Genomic DNA, 22,015 nt, shown 5'->3' on the forward strand with positions numbered 1-22,015 from the left:
CTGACTCCCTGTTTGTTTCCATGGCAAGTTCCTGCTCCCCTCCGATCTCATAGAGACTCCTGCAGTGCTTCTTAGCCTTTCACTTCTGGTCTTTCTTCTGCGACGGCTAGAACTTTCCTAAAACACCGTGGTACTTTCCTGCTTCCCAGCTCTGTGTACTTTCTGTTCGCCTGATGTGGAGTCCCGTCTACTCGGGTACAGAACTTTTCATTACCTGGACTAGTCTTGGCTCATCAGTCTCTCATCCCACCTGAAGCTTCAGTCACACCTATGTGTTGCCTTTCTCCAAATACACCAAGATCACTCCTTTTCCCACGTCTTTTTCTCTTACCAATTAAAAAAGAACTGTAGTAATGCCTAGATAACGTAGAAGTTACCATTTTAGCGACTTTAAAGTGTGCAGTTCAGTGATATTAATTAAGTACATTTACATTATTGTAGAACCCTCACCACCGTCCATCTCCAGAACATTGCATCATCCCAAACTCAAACTCTGTCCTCATTAAACAATGATCCCCCCACCTCCCTCTCCTCCTCCAATCACTGGTAACCACCATGCCACCTTCTGTCTCTATATATTGATTATTCTTGGTACCTCATATTAGTGGAATCATGTGATGTGTGTTCTTCTGTGTCTGGTTTTTTTCATGTGGCATAATGTCTTCGAGGTTCATCCATGTTATAGCATGCGTCAGAATTTACTTCCTTTTTTTTAATGTTTTTATTTTGAGAGATGGGAAGGAGGGGCAGAGGGGGAGAGAGAGAGAGAGAGAGAGAGAGAATCCCAAGCAGGCTCTGTGCTGTCAATGCAGAGCCCAACACGGGGCTTGATCCCATGAACTGTGAGATCATGACCTGAGCCAAAATCAAGAGTCAGGCGCTTAACCGACTGAGCCACCCAGGTGCCCCAGAATTTCATTCTTTTTTAAGGCTAATTAATATTCCATTGTATGTTCATACCACATTTTGCTTATCCTAACATCTGTCAGTGGACTCCTGGGAAGTTTCCATCTTTTGACTGCTGTGAAGAACACTGTTGTGAGCATTGGCGTGCAAGTAGCTGGCCAAATCCTGCTTTCATTTCTTGTTCTCCCCATATCTTTTTATATAACATGCTCCTTCTGGCTGGTGAATCAACCCAGACGTATCTTTTACACCCTCTTTCTGGAGAATTCCTATTCAGCCATCAAGATTCGTTTCAAAAGTTTCTCTCCAATAAACAAGGAGAGGTGGCCACACTCTCCTCTGTACTCCCTCAGTCCCACAAACTATGCTCTCTTATAGTTCTTCCTTCACTGAATCACAATTATTTTTGCCATTGTCTGTCTGCCTTACTAAACTATAATGAAGGAGGGAGCCTATCTTGTTCATCTCTCTCCTCCATATATCATGGAGCCCATTGTCAGAGCCCCATAAATATTCAAGGACAGATATTTTAAGGACTACCTTTGGGTTCTTCAGGCCCAGGCTCTTTGGGGACTCAAGGAATATTAGTCAATGTTGACTTTTATTGTCCACTTGTTCCAAGGAAAGATCCAATGCCAAGATGTGACCTTAAAGTACTTTCTAGTGGCTACGGCGTCCTTATGTCCTTGAGGTCTCTGTGGAGGTGACTCACCATGGTTAAACATTTGAAAGGCAACCTCTCTTGACTCTGTTACTCATCTACGTAGATAGACTTAATGTGAAGGCTCAAGCCAGCTGAACTTTCCTTTACACTTTCAACCTGGCACGTACATTTCTACTTGTGCCCAAGGCTGAGGACCAGAGGAGCAGAATGTTTTACAGTTGGAATGAACTCAGCTTCATATTTAAAAAAATTTTTCTCAGCTCTTTGAAGAGCTACTCCTCTACCGGTCTGGAATTGAGTAATTATAGTAAAGCCATGGGAAACCTAAAAGGTGGGTCTTAGTTATCCAGCCACCCTCCTTTTCCGCATTTTCTTGGCTCTGCTCCCTCCCTGTCAGTTCTATCTTTCCTTCTCAAATATCCTATTGTATACTCTTGACCTTTTCCTTGACTATGATCTGACTCTCAGAAAGGAGGAAGCATCTCACCTGCCTTGAATGATGGTATGTCCCACAATGCATAGTATTCATATATTCATCCATTCATTCATCCATTTAGCCTTTTGTCCACCATGCTGGAGGAAGCCAAGTATCTGTTCACGTTTGAGAAGAAGGAATGTTGGGGGTATGTTCCCACCCTTCAACCAGGAAGCACATGCACACAAATGTGCATATAACTTTGAAGAAAGTTCATTTACTTTCTGATAAAGTTCAAATGATATAGTCTGGCCCACTTTGAGTCTGGAGTGTGTTGAGGGGGTTTGAGTGGGCTACTTGGAAAACTTAACTCCTCCCATGTCACATTAGCCCCTAAAACATTGGGGCTGTAGGGGAGGAAAAATCATTTTCTCTCTACTCTTCTAGGTTCTTGGCTGAGACTCCTCCTGTAATAAAAGACAGAAGAAAAGCAAACAGAAACTTAGTAACATGTATACCTCCTATATACATGATAGGTATCCAGGAAAACTGAATAACTCCCCAAAGTGGCCCAAGCCACCACCTTAAATAGCATCTCCAGCTAAAGACAAAGATGACGTGAGAATGGAGGGAAAACCAGTTGTGGGAGGTTATTAGGCAAAGTGCAAGAAACCAAGGTATGGTTATTATGTAGATGTAAGTCCATGCTTTCTCCACTGATAAATTCTAGAGATTTAGTTATCCTTCTCTTCCTGGTACAGAGAGGGAGACACTCTTCCAAAGGGATAGTTGTGCAATGCAGGTAGGGGTGCCGACCCCTGTGCAGGCAAGAATCCACAGAGTTTTGATTCCCCCAAAACACCACTAAAATCCTACTGCTGAAGTAACCAATAACATAAATAGTCAATTAGCACATATTTTATATGTTATATGTAGTATATACTATATTCTTACAATAAATAAGCTAGGGAGAAGAAAACGTTATGAAGAAAATCACAAGGAAGAAAATATACATTTACAGTACTGTACTTTATCAAAAAATCCTCCTCTAAGCAGGATGTTCAAACTCATGTTGTTCAAGAGTCAGATGTAAATGTTTCTTACAAAAGGCGAACTTCTCCTCAGTTTTTAGAGTTTCTCCTATGTCTGCTGTTTCTTCAAAATTATCAGTGTAAAATAATCTTTTTGCCAAAGAGGCATATTTTGAGGTGGAAAACTTTGCTCCCCTTCAGGACTGATCCTACAGCTGCCCTTTGGCCAGCAAAGAGAACCAGAGAATCTCTTCCTGGGATCCTTTCCCGACCCCTTGCTATCCTATGAACTTTTAGTTTCTTTCTCCCGCCATTGCCACTGCACTCCACAGCAGGCCTCTCCCTGGGTGTCAGTCACTACCTTCACCAGTCCAACTGCCAGATGGGGAACAGACAGGGCCTGGGGTCTTGTGGGTTGAAGAGGAGGAATACAAAATGAAGATGGACATCTGTTCTGATATTGGAATGTCTCAAAAACAACAACAACAGCATTTCTGGTACGTTTCCAGGTGTAAAAGTAAATCGGCTCGTGGAGTTTCAGCACCTACATGTGGCATAGGGGGCCTTCTAAGTTACATTGCGATATTCAATTCCCTTACTTTGGGGTTGACAACTCCAGAAAGTCAGGGTGGAGAAGGGGAAGAGAAGCAAGAGGGGAAGAGAAGCCCATCCCCTCCACAATGAAGACACAGTAGAGAGAGTTGGCCGGTAGGACAGCACTGCAGCAATCGTGAGGCCCTGAATTAAGGTGGTGGCTCTTGACATGGCACCTAGATAATTATGTGGCTGGATGAGCAAAACTAGAGCAGGTGTTAGGAAAAGGTGATGAGCAGTTTGGGATGGCACCATCCATTCTTACCTGTCTCCTATTTAGGCTTGTACATCTGCTCTCATTCCCTCTGGTCTGTTCCCTGCATTGCGGTCTGAGTGATTGCCTTGAGAACAAACTACTCAGATCTGATCAGGTCCTCTTAGCTATAGTCCAAAGTCCTCATCGTGACCTACTGTACCTCACATGCATAGCCCTGTCCTCTCTGCAGCCTATTTGGTCAGAGTCTGTCTAGCTTTTTCAAGGAATGGCCAGGAGCCCAATGAGGCTACAGGAAAGTTTCAAGAAGGGTCATTGTAAGACCTTGGACTTGACTCGATCTTCAATATGCCAAGGTTGAAATGTCTATTTGATATCCAAGTGGAGTTTTGTTGGGTAGGCTGTTGGATACACTAGTCTGAAATCCAGGGGGGAAGCTAGGAAAGGAGATAAAAATGTGGGAGTCATCAGCATATGCAATACTTCCAAAGCCATGAGATTGAATGAGATCACCAAGGAAATGAGGGTAAAGAGAAGGTTCAAGGAGTGCACGCTGGGGTGCTCCGAGGCGAGAGGTCAGGAGAAAAGGAGGGACCAACGAAGGTGGTTCTGAAGGACTGGCCAGCACGGAAGAGAGAACCCAGAGAAAGTGGTGGAGTGAAACCAAGTGAGAAAGAACAGTGACTCCGGGAGGAGCTATTGGTCCTCTGTGCTGGTGGGTCAGGGATGAGGCCTGAGACCTGATTTACTCACACGGAGGGACAGCTGACCTTGATCTCAGCAGGGCAGTTCTGAAGGGGCGAGGCGGGCAAAAGCCCCAGCCCAGGGAGTGCAGGAGAGATTGATTAGAAAGGGAATAACTAGACACTGGAGAACCGACAACTAAAACGGGAGCTGAGAGGTGGGTTCACACCCAAAGGGGAAGTGAGGTCAAGAGAAGTTTTGGCTTTGGGTTTTTTTTTTTCCTTGTCTTTGTTTTAAGATTGGAGAAAAGATAGTAAGTCCATATGCTGCTGGGACCGAGCGAACGAAAGAGTGAGTGAGTAACCTAGTACAGCTTCGGGGGCAAGTGGGGGCTCTCTGCAAACAGGAGAAGAAACAACAAAGGGTTGGGGTGCTGGCCCCCAGCCTGCCTCCCTGCCACCAGTGGCTGTGTCCTACCCTCCTGTTGACACCAGAATCTGGCTTTCCCCACAGCCACTTTGCCTGGAGCCCAATTAAGGCAAAGATACAAATTCACCCAGCCACGGCCCCATGAAGTCTGGCCTCAGGGCTGCAGCCCACTTGGAAAACGTTTTAATTTCATTTGTGTGTTTTTTCAATTTGATTATTAAGTGTTGTTTGCACATGGATGGGGGGGAAGGCCTGTTTTTATTCGCTGAACCCCTTTCCTCCCTGGCCCGCGTGCCTCCCTGGTGAGTAATGGGGAGGCTGCTTTTCTGGAACACAAGGGAAAACTTCCAGCAAATTGCAAAAGCATGTTCCTTCCTTGAAAAATCCTTTCACACTTGTTTTTTACTCCCTTCGTAAAGTTCATGAAAAGCCTCCATAAAAGTACTTTAAAAGGCTGTTAACTTTCTTTGTTCTCCATATCAGACTTTCTTTTTCTCTCTTAAAGGGGGATGTAACCTAAAGGGACAATAAACAGAGCCTAAGGCCAGCGGGGGGCGCAAGGTGTGATGAAGGGAAACTGTAGAAGTCAGGGGTTTGCAGGTTGGAGGCGCAGGGAGGAGGAAACTCCATCCGCATTTTCAGAAGTTGACAACCTAGCACTTCCCCACGGCCTCTTAGATTTGTTTCTGAAGTTACAAACATTTAACACGGGACTGGGGCGGCAGGGCAGAGCAAAATGGGAAAGGCTCAGGAAGGGCCACACGGCCTTGCAGCCTCCTGAATTATAAGGGGAGTGGGAGATGGGGAAATAGGAAACCATGAGTTTGCAAAGAAGGTTCTCCCCGGAAAGATGTCATCCGGGGAGAAAGATACAGACAGTTCTTAAAGGGGTTGGAGCCGTATAAGGAGTTGCCTCTGCACAGAGGTATCATTCTGGTTTGGGTTCTGGTCAGACTAGGAAGCTCTCTGAATTCGGACAGGGGGCGGAAGGAGCTGATGCTCAGAGCAGGTGATGGCTGCTCCTGGGGTCAGGCAAGGGAAGCACTGTGGGGGGCTCAGTGGCAGTGCTTGGGACGGGTACCTGTGCCTTAGCCACTTACCAGTCTGATCCTTGTTACTGGGACCTGCCTGGCCCCAGTAGGCATCTGGGTCCATCTAGGGCTGCATGTCAGACGTCTCTGTCATTAGCCCTCTCGGCTTCAAGTTGGCAAAGTAACGATGGACCTCCCCCTCCCACCTTCCCCTCTCTATAGAACCTGCTTCCCTCCTGAAAGCCCTTCACCTCATTTCCCTCACTGACCCCCACCTCGCCCCCCCCCCAAAGGACTCCCAAGAAGAGATTAAGAGGAGGCAGGGAGGTGCATTTTAACAAAGGCTTGAGAGAGGAGAATATCACTTTATTTTCCTGAGAGATTGAAGCCATGAAGCCTGGGCAGAACTGGGGAAGAATGGAGGGCCTTCTCCGGCCCCTGAAATCCTGGGACGTACACTCTCCTCTGAAGGCCTTTAGGCCCCTGTTCTTTTCTAATCCAATAACCGGTTCTTGGGGGACAGCAACCCAGTCTTAATTAGCAGTGTCTGCTGGAGTTCCTGGGCTGTCCTGATGGGGTTGGTGCCCAATTACCCAAAATACCCAGCCCTGGCCATGCACGTGGCAGGTGGAAAGAGCCTTAGCTCTCCCCTCGGGAGAACCAGCAGTGCTCCATTCCATCAGGGGCTGGGCTCGACCTGAGGGCCCCGATGCTTCTGCTGCTGAGGAAGAGGCCCAGAGGACCCGCCTGCGGGCCTGGCCACTGCCCACCTCTTCCTCTCCCCAGATCTGCCTCCTCTCTGTTCCGCCTTCTCCTCGCCGCCCCCCCCCCCCACCTCCTCTCTCTTCCTCTTTCTGCCCCTCTGAACTTCAGAGTCCCCCTCTCCTTCCTACTCTCTTTGGCAGAGGGCCACGGAGTACTCAGGAACCTGGCCCTGGTGGCCCCAAACTCTGGACTGCTGCTTGCTAAGCTGTGGTTCCCCCAAAGGTCCCTCACCACGCTGAATGCCTGGGGCTTCCCCTCCCTCCCCGGAACACTCAGGGGGATGGTGCGACAGTAACTGTGTCTTCCTTTGTGTCAGCCCCAGGGATAACTCAGCCTGGACATCCTGCTTCCTCCAACACCTGACTTCTGTCTTTATCTTCATTTTGCAGCTGGAGAAACTGAGGCTCAGAGAGACAAATTCACCTGCTCTCCGGAGCTTCTGCTGCTGTAATTGTGCCTAACGGAGGAAGCACTTGCTAAATGCATCTGATTCAATCTTCTTCTTAGGAAAGACCTGCTCAACATGGTTGCAGCAGGGATATTAACCTTCAGTTCTCTGAGGTTCACCCCCGTTTCTGCAACCTCTCATGGTGGCCCCCAGCTGCTTCCTCATCCTTCCGCTGTCCCTGTCCCCACCCCAATTTGGCCGAAGCTTTGCGCCTGCTGTGGCCCTTTTCATATCCCAGGCGTCACCAGAACCACTGAGAGTGAGCGAGATTGTGTTTTGACCCAGCTCCCAGCTCCTCAAGATCCCCCCACCAGCCACTTGAACGTACGACGTGTTTGTGTATGCTCGCAGTGGGATGGTTTCAGCCTTGCCAACCCAGGACCATCAGCCCCTTTGTAGTGAATCTGCTCCCTCGATTAACTTGGGATTCGGGGAACCTAATAAAGAAGTTTTATTAAATGCAAAGAAGAGCATCACTTTCGAATGTCCCGGGGGAGAAGCGTGAGCCAGATCCTTGTGATTACTATTCATCTGAACAAACGGGTCCTTTACAGGGAGGTAAGCGAAAGCAGTTTGCTCAGGCAGCCAAGAGAAGCTGTCCGCCGCCCCCCTTGGCCCCGGGAAGGCTCTTTTTAGGACATGCTGGTTTATATGCACGCTGATAGCTGTTTCATATCTGGGCCGAGGGGCCTGATGGAGTGGTTGCCCCACATCCAGCATGCGCGGCACAGCATGGTTAGGAAGGAGTGTTTATGGGGCTCGCTGCTAATGACTCCCATTTATGGAACATGTGTGGAGCAGCTGAGAGGAGTTTAAGTGCAAACCTATGACAGGACATCAATAAGGCCTGGGCTTTGCAGCCCGGCGGAACGCACAGGCTTTCCCGAGCAGCTGCAAGGACGGTTCTGGTACAAGCTTCTGGGGGAATCCGAGGCTCCCCGGAATTCAAGCCTTTTGGTGTGAACAATGCCCTGAGAAAGACGGCTCTGCTAGGGAAGCTGTTGGCCAGACTGGTTGGAGGAGGCCAATAAGAAGAATTATTACTCTTATAAGAATAAAATCTAGTACTGGGGCGCCTGGTGGCTCAGTCCGTTGAGCGTCCGACTTCATCTCAGGTCATGAGCTCGTCGTTCACGAGTTCGAGCCGTGTGTCGGGCTCTGTGCTGACAGCTTGGAGCCTGGAGCCTGCTTCGGATTCTGTGCCTCCTTCTCTCTCTCTGCCCCTCCCCTGCTCATGCCCTGTCTCTCTCTCTCTCTCTCAAAAAATAAATAAAACATTAAAAACATTTTTTAAGTGTAAAAATATTTTTAAAGAAGAGGAATAAAATCTAGCACTTACCATGTGCTCACTTCATGCCAGACATTGTGGAAAACGTGTGCATATATATATATATATATTTTTTTCTTTTGTTTAACCTTCAAACCAGCCTATAAGGTTGGTACTATTTTTTGTTTGTCTGTTTAATCTTCGTTGTACAGAGGAAGGAACAGGGCTGAGAGACACGAAGTATCTTGCCCGAGGCCGCTGAACTGGAATTTCAACCCTGGTGGTCTAACTCCAGGGCCCGCTTACACAGCTGTGGAAACGGGAATTCGAGAAGTCCACTCGCATTATGGCAGGATGGCATAGAGGTTCAATGCGTGCGTTTTGGTATCAGAAAGCCCTAGATGTGAGCTTCAGTCTGTGACTTACAAATTGTATAAGCTCCTTAAGCCTGACGGTAACACCTACCAGCCTCTGAGGTGCGTGAAACCGTAAAGCCCAGTGTGGACCACCCCCTTTGGTGCACGACCGTGAACGGGAGCCCCGCTTCTGCAGCTGGGAGCCCCCAGAAGAGTCACGTAACGCCCCTGAGCCTTGGCGTCCTTGAAGTAAAATGGGACGATAATACCTCTAAGAACAGAACTGATAACAATGGGGTGTCGAGGACCACACAGAGTGGGTGCGAGGAGCCCCTTCTGCATCTTCCCAGGCCCGTGGAAATGCTGTCTGTCGTCTTTGGGAACCCCGGCTGGATCTCTCCCTTTTGCACCCAACTGCCCTGCACACTGCACGTGGTTATGAGCAGCAAAGGAAACAGAAACCCGACCTTCAAAGTTCTTATGCACTCCAGGGGGAAGATGGGACCAACAAAAATAAAGCGTTCATTAAAAACAAAAATGACATGTCCTTATACACACATCCTTGTAGATAATCACTTACAGCCGTGCAGAGACTGGGGCCGGGCTGCAAGGGTTTGCTGGAGAGCTTGAGAAGACATCTGGCAAGGTTTCTGGAAGAAGGGGGATTTAGGGCAGAGGAGTCGCCCCCCTGGAGTGGGAGCTGGCGTTCATTTTTTCCTTGTCTTGTATCCCCTGCACCCAGCAAACAGTCGGTGCTTAATGCATGCTTGCCGAAGGAGAACTAGAAGTGGAGAGAGGGGGTTCTAAGCAGGGGAAGTGAGTAGCACAGTGGTGACTCAGAGGTAGGGCAGGCATTGCACTAAATGCTGAAGGCATGAGTTTTTCTTTTGTGTTTTCTGCCAGAGTTTGGCCCCTGATAAGCCCAGAGAAAGAGCCCGTGAGAGAAGCGGTCTTCTACGAAGGAGTGTTGTAATAGCCCACCTTCCTGTGCACGGTACACACACAAACCATGCCTGACGTCGAATCCCGACATGAGGCAGCTGAAAACTGCTCGCCTTGGAGGACAGTTTTGATTACCTCCTCCAGATCTGTTTCTTCCTTCTTCTTCACTTACAGCTCCCCAATTGGGTTCAAGATCACTTCCTCAGGGAATGTTATTTATGGTGGCTTTGCAGTACACCAGCTGGGCTAGCCTGAGGTTAGTTTTCCAGAATCTCCCTTTCTGCCTATTTCCAGTGGGGCCATGAGAGATGCCTTTGCCCGAGATTTGGAGGGCAGATGTCAAGCTCAGAAGGTCAGGGTGGGATCATCCAGCTCATCTCATCATCAAGGAACGGTGGTCATGTATATAACTGCTTCACCTTTGTCTGGGTCCTCCTTTGGCTTCTCCAATGCCTTGGGGATCTCAGATCTCAGTGACAAAGGGCACCAGCTTCTCCTGTAGGATATCAAGATTGGGGACTTTCAGAACCGACCTGGGTTCCAGTCCGTCCCCGTGGGGCCAGCTTGTTCTTGCTCTCTCCCACTTTACACCCATCCTTCCTTCCTTCCTTTCCCACTTCCTGCCCTGTGGGCTTTGAAGTTACAACATCAGATGCAAAGACAGCAGGCCTATAGGGAGGGTTTAATCAGCTCTCACAACTGCAGAAGGTAAAACCCCTACTACAAATCTGATTGCATATTTTTATGGAGAACGACTTTCTAGTGGTTCTGCAATTCTGATTGAACCCTGACTGGTAGAGGTACCTGTAGATACCATATCCCCAGCTCAGGAATGGATTCTGGTTGGTCTGAGCCAATCATGGTGTTTCTAGTCCCTTGCTGGTAATGGGTTTAAGTACGAGCCCGTGACCTGGATCTAGCCAGTTATGGAGACTCCAGTCAGGGGTTTCTGGCAAAGGCACCCTTGATCTGAGAAAGAGACACAAAAGAAGACGGTGTTCTTCCATTAGACGTTGTATCTGGATAACGTAGTTGGAATTGAGGCAGGTGTTATAGCCATGTTAGGGGTTGTCTAAAAAAAACAAGCTGAGAACCAAGAGAGAACACATGGCAAAGAACCTGTATCCTTGAAGATGTAGATAAGCTGAGGAATTAACCTTCCTCGAAACTGTCTACCCCTGGAGTTCCAGTTATGTGAGATAAGGTTTTGTCATCATTTAAGACAATTGAGTCAGGGTTTCCTGTTTCTTCAAGCCAAAAGCATCCTAGTCCAGTTCCCGCCCCAAAAAGAAGCCTCAGATTTTCTTCTTGCAATGGATCTCAACATTTTCATCCACTAGGAGCTTTTCCAAAAGGTCAGCTTGGAGTGAATCTGGTATGTGGCTTCCTCATGCTTGGTCTTCTCATTAGAGAGAATACAGGGTGAACACCCCAGCAATCAACAGAGGATTTAAAGATAAACGATAGAATTTGGGATTACCAAAATGGTTTCCAGATTATAGCCCAAGGAAAAGTGGGATAAGGCTGTAATCATGGTATTATAACGATCAGGTCTGTTGGTAGGGTGCAAGTAACAGGAAGTCCATTCCAGATTGGCTAGGCCATCATACCTGCTCTTTACCTCTCATCTCTCCGGTGCTGGGATGGTACTTCACAGACTCCTGTTCCAGTTGGCTTTCTGTGAGGTTCCACCAGTAAGAGGCACTAGAGGGAGATTTGAAGGCAGGAGAAGGGGAGAAGGGCTTCATTTCTGTGTTTCAGTTCCTGGCAGTGTTTCTCCAGCAGGAGTAGACAGCAGGCTCACTGCCCGTCTCCTTTTGGCACTCTCAGGGCCCCCTCACCATGGCCCTAAAGAGGGACTAGACCATCAGCCATGGCTCCTTGGGGCGTGGGGTACCAGCTGCACAAGTTTGCTCATCCACTAGACCATGTGCTCTGAGGCACGACAGCAACCACCACGGGGGTGTGAGCACCCATCACATCTTGCCTCCTCTCCCCTCAGTGCTCTGAGAGCTTCAAGGGTGTGAACACAAGCCATGCAGTTTCCCCCCCAGGAGCCCAGCACAATTGCATGAGACCTTCTCTCTCCAAAGTCATAAGCTCTGGCAACCGCCTTCTCCCTCTTTTTCTGCCGGCTCAGGACTTATTATTCTCTGGGTTACCTCAGCATCCTCCTTTTGATCTCTTCCTTGTGTAACAAATTCTTTTATTAAGTCCCTGTGTTTTTGAACTATCTAGTGTGGTTTCTCTTTTCCTGACTAGACCCCAACCGATCAAGAAAATTTATTGGATCACGTAACCCAAAAGTCCAGATTGAGAACAGTCTTCAGGCACAATTTATTCCAGAGGGTCTAAATCCTACGAGGGCCCCTTTCTGTTTTCTAACATTTTCTCAGCACTGATCTCCTCTGTATGTGGAGTGTTTCCAGAATGGCCATCTTCCAGGGCACAAAAATGGCTGCAGCAATTCAATTCTTCACATCCACAAACCATGTCACCTAAGAAAGGAGAGAATACCTTTGTCCCAAATTTCTAAATAAGAGCCCGAACTTCACTTTGCTTGTACTGGCTTTGGCCCATGGCCCTACGCGGAGCCAATCACTGTGGCCAAGGCCCAGGCCCATTGATTGGCTTAAGCTAGATCACACGTTCCCTGCAGGCTGGCTTTAGCATGGAGCCTCAGGGCCCACAGATGGAAATCGGGGCTTTCTGGGAAGTGATAGACTGATGCTGGGGAGATCAACAATTTTTCCCTGAACTTCATCTCGGATTGTCCAGGACAGCCCCAATTTCGTATTTCTGTTGTTGTTTTTCTTAAATACAATACCCTTTAAAATACATAACCGAATATATGGTGATGACATTCTAGACACAGCACCAAAAGGACACTCCCTGAACTTCATTAAACTTAAAAACTTCTGGGGCACCTGGGTGGCTCAGTCGGTTAAGTGTTTGACTTCAGCTCAGGTCATGATCTCACGGTTCGTGAGTTCGAGCTCCACATTGGACTCTGCACTGACAGTGTGGAGCCTGCTTGGGATTCTCTCTCTCTCCCCTCCTCTCTCTGCCCTGCCACTGCTCTCTCTCGCAAAATAGATAAAATAAAACTTAAAGAAAAAACAAAATTTCTGCTCTGTGAAAGATACCATCAAGAGAGTAAGACAAGCTAGGAGAAAATATTTGCAAAGGATACATCTGACAAGGACAATTATCCAAAATTTACAAAGAACTTTTTTTTTTTTTTTTTTTTTTTTGCACTCAACATGGGGCTTGAACTCATGACCCCGAGATCAAGAGTCACATGCTCTACTGACTGAGTCAGCTGGGCACCCTTTACAAAGAACTCTTAAAACTCAACAATAAGAAAACAAACAACCCAATTAAAAAATGGTCTAACGACCTTAACAAACATCTCACTAAAGAAGATTTACAGATGGCAATCAAGCATATGGAAAGATGCTCCACATCATATATTGTCAGGGACACACAAATTAAGACAACAATGAATACGAACACATGCCTGCTAGAGTGGCCCAAATTCAGAATACTAACAACACCAAATGCTGTCAAAGATGTGGAAGAAGAACTCACATTCACTGTTGGAGGAAATGCAAAATGGGGCTGCCGCTTTGGAAAATAATTTGGTAGTTTCTTGTAAAACTAAACGTACTCTTACCCTACAGCCCAGCAGTTATGCTCTTTGGTGTTTACGCAAGGGAACTGAAAACTTCCGTGCACATGGAAACTTGCACATGGGTGTTTATGGCAGTTTTATTAATGATTGCCAAAACTTAGAAGCAGCCAAGGTTGGTGAATGGGTAAACTGTGGTACAGGCAGGCGATGGTATTTAGCACTAAAAAGAAATAAGTTATCCAGCCATGAAAAGACATAGAGGAACTTTGAACGCATATTAGGAAGTGAAGAAGCCAATCTGAAAAGGCTACGTACTGAATGATTCCACCTGTATGCATTGTGGAAAAGGCAACACTAGAGGAGGGTAAAAATAGCAGTGGTTGCAAGGGATGGGAAAGGAGGGACGAATAGGCAGGTCACAGAGGATTTTTAGAGCGGTGAAAATTATAATGATGAATGCGTGTCATAGCACATTTGTCTAAACCCCTAGAATGTACAACACCAAGAGTGAACTTTAAGGTCAGCTATGGACTTCAGATGATTATGTGTCAATGTAAGTTCATTACTGCAACAAATGTACCGCTCCGGGGGCGGGGGGTGGGGGGATGCTGATCATGGAGTAGGCTGTGTATGTGTGGGGGCAGGGGTATATGAGAGATCTCTTTCAAATTTGCTGTGAACCTAAAACTGCTCTGAGAAAATAGTCTTTAAAATAAATAAAACAGAGGGGCACCTGGGTGGCGTTTCTGTCTCTCTCTCTCTCTCTCTCTCTCACTATATATATATATATATATACATATACATATATATATATATATATATATATATATATTTAGTATCTTCATAACCCTTTGGGCAACCCTGTGTCCTAATTAGGTTTCAAAAGTGATGTTCCTCAGAGCCATGAAGGAAACACAGACTGATGAGTGCTGAGCCCCAGATAATTGTCTCCATTCCTTTGTGGTCAGAGAAGTGATAAGGAAGATGTTGATCAACCACAGTTTCCAGGAAATACTTCTTTATTTTTAGCTTGCATTAATTCCCGCTCATTGGAAACATGACCCAAGAGAGCTCATTTCAACCATCCAGCAACAAGCTCACCCCAGGCACTCAAGGGTCTGAGAGACAGTAGAGGAGCCACTGTCTTCCAGCATCAACTTACAATGTCACATAAAGTTGTCTAGACCCTCTAGTCTTCCTTAGGAGCCAGGTTGTTCCGTGAAATAAGATTGCATTATTTTCCCCTTCTCGCGCTCTCTTGGTTTTCACTGATGAAAAAATTAAGGCCCAGAGAGATTAATCGGTTTGGCCAAGGTCACACAGCACGGCCAAGACTCTAAGTGAGAACGTGAAGTCACGTCCTAGACCGCATCCCAATGCAAGGCCATCTTGTTTCCCAGATGTTCCTTGCTGTCTGGAGACCTCCCGGAGTTTCAGTACCCTCTCAAGGGCGGCATCTGATTACCCCAAAAGGTATTTATCTCTTTATTATCTTCCACCTGAACTACTCTGCTGGGGAATACCATTACCAACCCTCACATGACCTCTACCATGTGACGGTTTCCTAAGCTTTTTAATGACTGTATTTAAAACAAAACAAAACAATTATTAATGTATTCCATCCTCAAGCAGCCCTGTGGGGCGGATGCTATCATTAGCATCATTCACAGTGTCCAGATGGGGAAACTGAGGCACCGTGAGGTTAAGCAAATGCCCCCACAATTGCCCCGCCAGGGGTGAACTCTAGGATTTAAACCCAGGCAGCAAGCTGTGCTCCTGGAATGCAACGTTGCTTTTGAGACTTAAGGGGAAGAAAAATAGACTTGTCAGGGGAAGGATAAAGTGAGCTAAGAGAAAAGTGGGGGCAAGCAAGAGAGAGGGGTGCAGGAGAGGGTGTGGGAGGGAAAGCCTTGACCATGAGGGAGCGCGTCACAGGGAAAGCCACAACGGCAGGTGACAGCGGTAAGAAAAATCCATCACCAAGAGCGGACCCTTCAGACTGCAAACAGCTGGCACGTATAGCATCTGAGGCCAGCAAGACGGGCCTTCGTGTGCAGGTGTCCGTGTGGGACACAGAGCGGCGGGGTATCTCCCGGGGATTCAGCGCTGTGGGCCGCCAGCCAATGTAACGCACCTCTGATGACTCAAATGCCTTTCCCGGATCCAAAAGCACTCAAGGAAGATGCTGAGACTCAGAATGCTTCCGCATTCATTCTGTTCAGTCCTCTTGACTGAGCTCCTGCTGAGTGCCTGGCATGATGGTGGGCAATAACACCTCCAAAATGCACGGAACTAGTGTCCCTGGAGACAAGGGCCACTAGTTATAACACAAGTGAAAATCGCTCAACAGAACAGTGGGCCCGAAGCTTTTTGATCTTGCCTCAGTGTCATTTAGAAATTTTGAGGGGTGCCTGGGTGGCTTAGTGGGGCTCCTGGGTAAGCTCAGTTGGTTAAGCTTCAGACGTCAGCTCCTGCAGTCATGAGCTCCTGGTTTGTGGGTTCGAGCCCCGTATCTGGCTTGCTGCTGTGAACACTGAGCCTGCTTTGGTTCCTCTGTGCCCCTCTCTCTGCCTGTCCTCTACTTGCACTCATGCTCTCTCTCTCTCTCTCTCTCAAAAATAGGGACGCCTGGGTGGCTTAGTCGGTTAAGCGTCTGACTTCGGCTCAGGTCATGATCTCGTGGTTCGTGGGTTCGAGCGCCCTGTGGGGCTCTTTGCTGACAGATCAGAGCCTGGAGCCCGCTTCGGATTCTGGGTCTCCCTCTCTCTCTGCCCCTCCCCCTCTCGCGGTCGATATCCTTCTCTCTCTCAAAAATAAATAAGCATTAAAAAAATTAAAATTAAATAAATAAACATTTTAAAAATATATTAAAAAAAAAAAAAGAAAGAAATTTTGAGCACACAAGCCAACTCTGAGTACCGCACACCCTCCGGGCGGTCCATCTTGTTGGCTGGACGGACCCTCCTGACCTGGTAAAAGGGCCTCCGCAGGACCCCCACCTCACTAGGTTGTACCTTACGGAAGGAGCCTGGGTCTTTAACAAGGTTTCTAGCGTCCTGGAGTAGTGACAGCCACAGGCACAGACACTCCCTGTGACTCCAGGGTGTCACACAGAGCCCTACTCAGTGTGGGTGCCAGGGCCCCAGCCTTGGGCTGGTGGAGACCAGGCTCGTTCCCCCGCCAACCTCTCCTTTTCTCATTTCTCTCCTTCCGTGCTTCTGGGAGGGAGAGTGTGGTGCTCACGCCTGTTCACCCACGCGTGTACCCTCCTCGTCCAGGGAGAGGCAAGCACCGCTCTCAGGAAGCACGTGCCTGGCCTGTGTGTGAGTACCGGGACTGGGAAGGCCTCCCCCAACCACCTGCTTGTCAGACCCCCCCCCACCCCTATCCTGCAGGGTCGTGGCCCAAATGCCAGCTCTTCTCTGAGCCTTGGGGGCAACCCCCTTGCTGGCCTCGAAACAGACCTCCCTTTAAGAGATGATCCCCCTTCAAAAGAAAAGAATAGACAATTTCAAGCAACAACTTAATTCTTGGACAGGGAAAGCAAGGCGTCAAAAGACCCAAAGCAGCACGTTTGTGAAAGAGCCTGGTGAACATTTACAGTTCTTTTCCAAACATAAAGAAAGAAAGAAAGAAAGAAAGAAAGAAAGAAAGAAAATCACTACAATTTTTTAAATGTCACTTTGAAAGACAAGTTGACATTCTGGTGCTCATTAACCCAGGATCCTGTTTCTCTCTGCGTTGAATACTCTGTTTAGAGTTCATCCTGCTGGATTTGGTCGCTTCCTTCAGCCTGAGTTTTGGAGAGAAGTTATGCCCTATCAGTCTGGGCGTTTTCTTCCATGAAAGCTTCTGAGGGACAGAGCGGAGGTCGGAGAGAAATTAGACCTCAAGTCGGTTCCTGCCCCTTCACTCACTGGGGATGTGCCTTGGCTTGAGCTGGGTTCCCGCAGAGGGTGACCTTGAGACAAAGTGTGAGGGCACTTAATTCATCTGAGTGGGGATGGCAGAAAATGCTGGGAGGGGAGGGGGGATGTGCGGAGCGGGGAGGTGAGGAGGGGGGATGCGCAGAGGGGAAGGAAGCCACCCCGGGATTCCTGCCTCCAGTTGCTGGTTAACCACAGAGGGCGACCGAGGATTAATCCCAGCCAGGACTGTGTAGCCTCGCCTCAGAGATGGCCTAACCAAACGGTGAGGACCATGGGGCCCTTTGCCATCAGCTGCCACCAGACAGGTCCACACAGCTTCCAGGTCGGACAGGTCCTCATACTCTGGCCTGCTCGCAGCCTGGGCTGAGCCGGCACCGGGCCAAAGAAAGCCTTCCTGAAGAGGCCCCTGGTGTTTACAGCAGGATGGTGAGTGCCCAGAGCACAAGAGGGGGACAGTGACAGTGCTTGCCACAGACCGTCAAAGACCCAGTACGAGGAATAATAAAAACTTGAATGCTAACTTTACTGTACGGCTGGAAACCCCACTGGGGTGGCATGTGTGAAACCACTGTGTCAATGTAAAAGCATCGTACAAATGTTCCATTTGGTGAAAACAATGACTCATAAGCTAGTTGACTTGCCCCACATCCCTCATAGGAATCTCTGATCACAGACAGTGTCCCCCAGAGATCTGAAGTCTTTACCAGGTAAACTTTCCAAGGTGGCTGGCGGTGACATTTCCTCAGTTTGCCGGACTTTCTCTCAGAATGAGAGATGAAACCCTGCTCAGAATTCCCTTCTCCCCTCCACCCCCCGCCACCCCCCTGCCCCAGATCTCTCGGCTTTCAGCAAGGAAATGGGGGTGGGGGGAGGACTTCTGGTCCTAACATTTTTTAACTCAACTTTTTGAATAGCTTATATGTTTGCATGGGGCAAAATTCTGCAGAACAGATTCAGTTTACAGCGAAACCATCCCTGGCCCTCACGCACCGGGTTTCCTTGGATTCCTGCATAACTTTAGAGTGCGTCTGTGCGTGTTGCACATTTCTACCTGTTTTCATTTATGCAAACCGAATCCCTGTCTTCCCTCTCTTCTTGAAACAAAGGTGTCAAACAACAGACAGTTCCTCTCCTTGCTTTGTCATTGAGCACTGTTCCCTTAGCCGTACCTAGAGAGCTTTCTCTCTTTTTTTAAACAGCTCTGTGATACCCCGTACAGCTGTTTTTTTGGTTTTTTGGTTTTTTTGGTTTTTTTTGCAGAAAGCAATAATCCCCAGCGATCAATGAGCCCGCTGTGGGCCAGAACCATGCATGTGCTTTATGCTCGTGATCTACTGAACCCTCGCAGCCCCAGCAGGGAAACAGGGGCTACAGTTACCACTGCCATGTTACCGCAAGGAACCGAAGCTTCCTGAGAGATCTTCCCTGAGAGATCCTTGGTGCCTGGCCCAAGGTTACATAGCAGCTAAGTGGCAGACCAGCCCTGGAAGGGAGCTGGTCAGAGGTCAAGTGCGTCTCTTGCCCAATGAACCACCCTGCCTCTCAAGGGGAGATGGCCGACTGCCATAAAGACAGTGAGCTCTACAAAGATCGATACCAAGTTCAGTATTTCTTTGGCGACGTGCCATGGTGCATTATGTATGGTTTGTTTTATTCGGGAGAATGTTTACATAATTTCCTGCCTTTTTGCCTTTAAAGGATCCCAACTGAGGCACGAAACATGAATGAATGGCTGGAAGATGTTGCCTTTTTAAAGGACAAGCCCAAGAATTTGTGGGTGTTGCTGGTGGGGTGCAGCGGGGGTGACCTGAGTGAGCTGAGGACTAGGGAGTTACTGGGAGGGGACACACTGTGGGGCTGGGGCTGTACTGAGGCCAGGGAAGGGTCTAGGGCTCTGGGCCAGAGGTGGCGTTAAGGGAAGAAGCTAGTGGCTGAAGGTGGGGGAGCTGGAACTAAGAACAGTGTGGATGAGGAAGGGCATCTGGAATCATCTGATCCAAGGCCACATTTTTCAGGTGGGGAAACAGACCCAGGGCAAGATGGCAGCACTTTCAAGTTCACAGTGAGTGGAAATGAATGAGAGGCCAGGTTTCCCGACCTCTAATCCTGTGCCCTTTCTGTTACCACTTGGAAGACAAAAACAAAGAGGATGTGTGTGTGTGTGTGTGTGTGTGTGTGTGTGTGTGTGTCTATGCATCCGTGGGGACTGGAGAAATATATCTGTGCATAAAACTCTGTGTGTGAGCATACAGCACAAGTAGAAGAATGGGGAGTAAGAGGAACTCAGGCAAGGAAGGAAAAGGGGGCGGGGAGAAATAAAACTCAGAAATCCTTGCAGTGCTCATGCAAGTTCCAAAGATCTCCAGTCTGGAATTTTGCCATCTTCAATTCCATGACGATGTTTGACAATATTACTGGTATTCATTTGGGGGATTGTTTATTTTTATGACCACAGCGCCTGCAGATTTTAGAGTTCTCAGATTCTTTGGCAGCTTCACAGAAGCTCTTAGTTACTCATGGCCCCGCCGTTTCACATGGTGCCATTGTCTGCCCAGCACCCACTTACCCCTTTTCAGGTAAACTAAGACCCCCTTGATATGGACTGCAAGTGGAGGAAGCTTCCGTAATGACCTTTGGCTAGAATTTTAGGGGGTGGGGAGTTCTTGCCTCTGCAGTTACTTAGCCTCTGTAGTTACTTACATCAGAGTGTAAGCCTGGAGATAAGGAGGCTTCCTCACTGGAAGAGCATCTGAGGAAAGTAGAACACAGAGAATGATTCCAGTTGATTCCTTTTGAGCACCTGGACCCAACTGTGCTTGAAGCAGGTACACTTGGGCTTTTACATTATAGGAGGCATTAGATTATCTTTTGTGTGATATCTAATGTGTGATACGCATTAGTAATTGAGAATCAGGCTACCTTGGATCTACCACTTACTAATTGTATAACCTTGGGCAAGGCACTTAATCTCTCTGGGCCTTGATATTCTCATCTGCAAAATGGTATGATAATGCCATCTATCTCATAAAGTTGATATGAGGATTAAGTGAGTTAACATATGAGAAGTTTTATTTTTTTATTATTTTTAAATATAATTTGTTGTCAAGTTAGCTAACACACAGTGTATATAGTGTGCTCTTGGCTTCAGGAGTAGATTCCCACGATTCATCGCTTACATGCAACATCCAGTGCTCATCCCAGCAAGCGCCCTCCTCAATGCCCATCACCCATTTCCCCCTTTCCCCCACTCCCCACCCACCCTCAGTTTGTTCTCTGTATTTAAGAGTCTCTTAGGGTTTGCCTCCCTCCCTCTCTGTTTGAAACTATTTTTCCCCCTTCCCTTCCCCCATGGTCTTCTGTTAAGTTTTTCATATTCCACATATGAGTGAAAACATATGATATGTGTCTTTCTCTGACTGACTTATTTCACTCAGCATTATACCCTCCAGTTCCATCCACATTGTTGCAAACGGCAAGATTTCGTTCTTTCTCATTGCTGAGTAATACTCCATTGTACATATATAAACCACATCTTCTTTATCCATTCATCCGTTGATGGACATTTGGGTTCTTTCCATACTTTGGCTATTGTTGATAGTGCTGCTATAAACATTGGGGTGCATGTGCCCCTATGCATCAGCACTCCTGTATCCTTTGGACAAATTCCTACTAGTGCTATCGCTGGGTCGTAGGGCAGTTCTATTTTTAAGTTTTTGAGGAAGCTCCACATTGTTTTCCAGAGTGGCTGCACCCGTTTGCATTCCCGCCAACAGTGCAAGAGGGTTCCCATTTCACACATGAGAAGCTTCAAACAGGGTCTAGCTTAGAGTTCGTATATTAGTTGCTATTTTCAAAAATTATTTGTATCAGTCAGTATGTTGTAATAACAAACATCCCCAAGGTCTTAGTGGCTTAAAACAAATTTTTTTTTTCTTTTTTGCACATGGTACATGTCCACTGTGGATCAGCAAGCACTATGCTCACCACAGTTACTCAGAAATTTAAGATGGCGGAGCAGCTCACATCTCTCATGTTGCTGGTCACCGTGACAGAGGACAACAGAAAATGAAAAAGGATACGCTGGCTTTTGTGAGGAAGGGTACACATCACTTACACTCACGCTTCATTGGCCGAACCAAGTCACATGGACACACCTAGCTTCAGAGATGAGAGAAGGGCATCCTGCCATGTTCCCGGAAGGGATAGCCCTATCGACCACATATTTCTACTGTTATGCTGTAGTATAACCCCCGACCTGCGAAATTCCATCCACACTTCAAGATCCTGTCAAATACTATGTCATAAAGCCTTTCCTAATCACTCAACACGATATGAGCTTTGCTGTCTTTGAAACCTCAAAGCCCTTACTTTCTGGAGTGGATTCCACTTTATGAATTTCAATGATCTGTTACGTGTTATTATCTAAATCTTTTGTGATGTCTTCAGGTAGCATTGAGCCTTTTTCTATTTTCAGTGTCTGGCAAACACCCTGAATAATAAAGGTGGTTAATTAATATATGTGTGATTGAATAGCTACTTAGGTGAGATTAAATGTCCGTGCATGATAAAAGCCTTTGTTTTATGTACATCATGCATAACTACGTTTGCTGAACACTTGGGCAGTATGTGCTGTGCATTAAGTATTCTCTTTGCATTAGTTATCTCATTTAATCCTACTCCCCTTCACAACAGATAAGAAACTGAAG

Source organism: Panthera uncia, chromosome B1 (assembly GCF_023721935.1).
Source record: "Panthera uncia isolate 11264 chromosome B1, Puncia_PCG_1.0, whole genome shotgun sequence".
In the NCBI taxonomy this organism is placed as follows: Eukaryota; Metazoa; Chordata; class Mammalia; order Carnivora; family Felidae; genus Panthera; species Panthera uncia.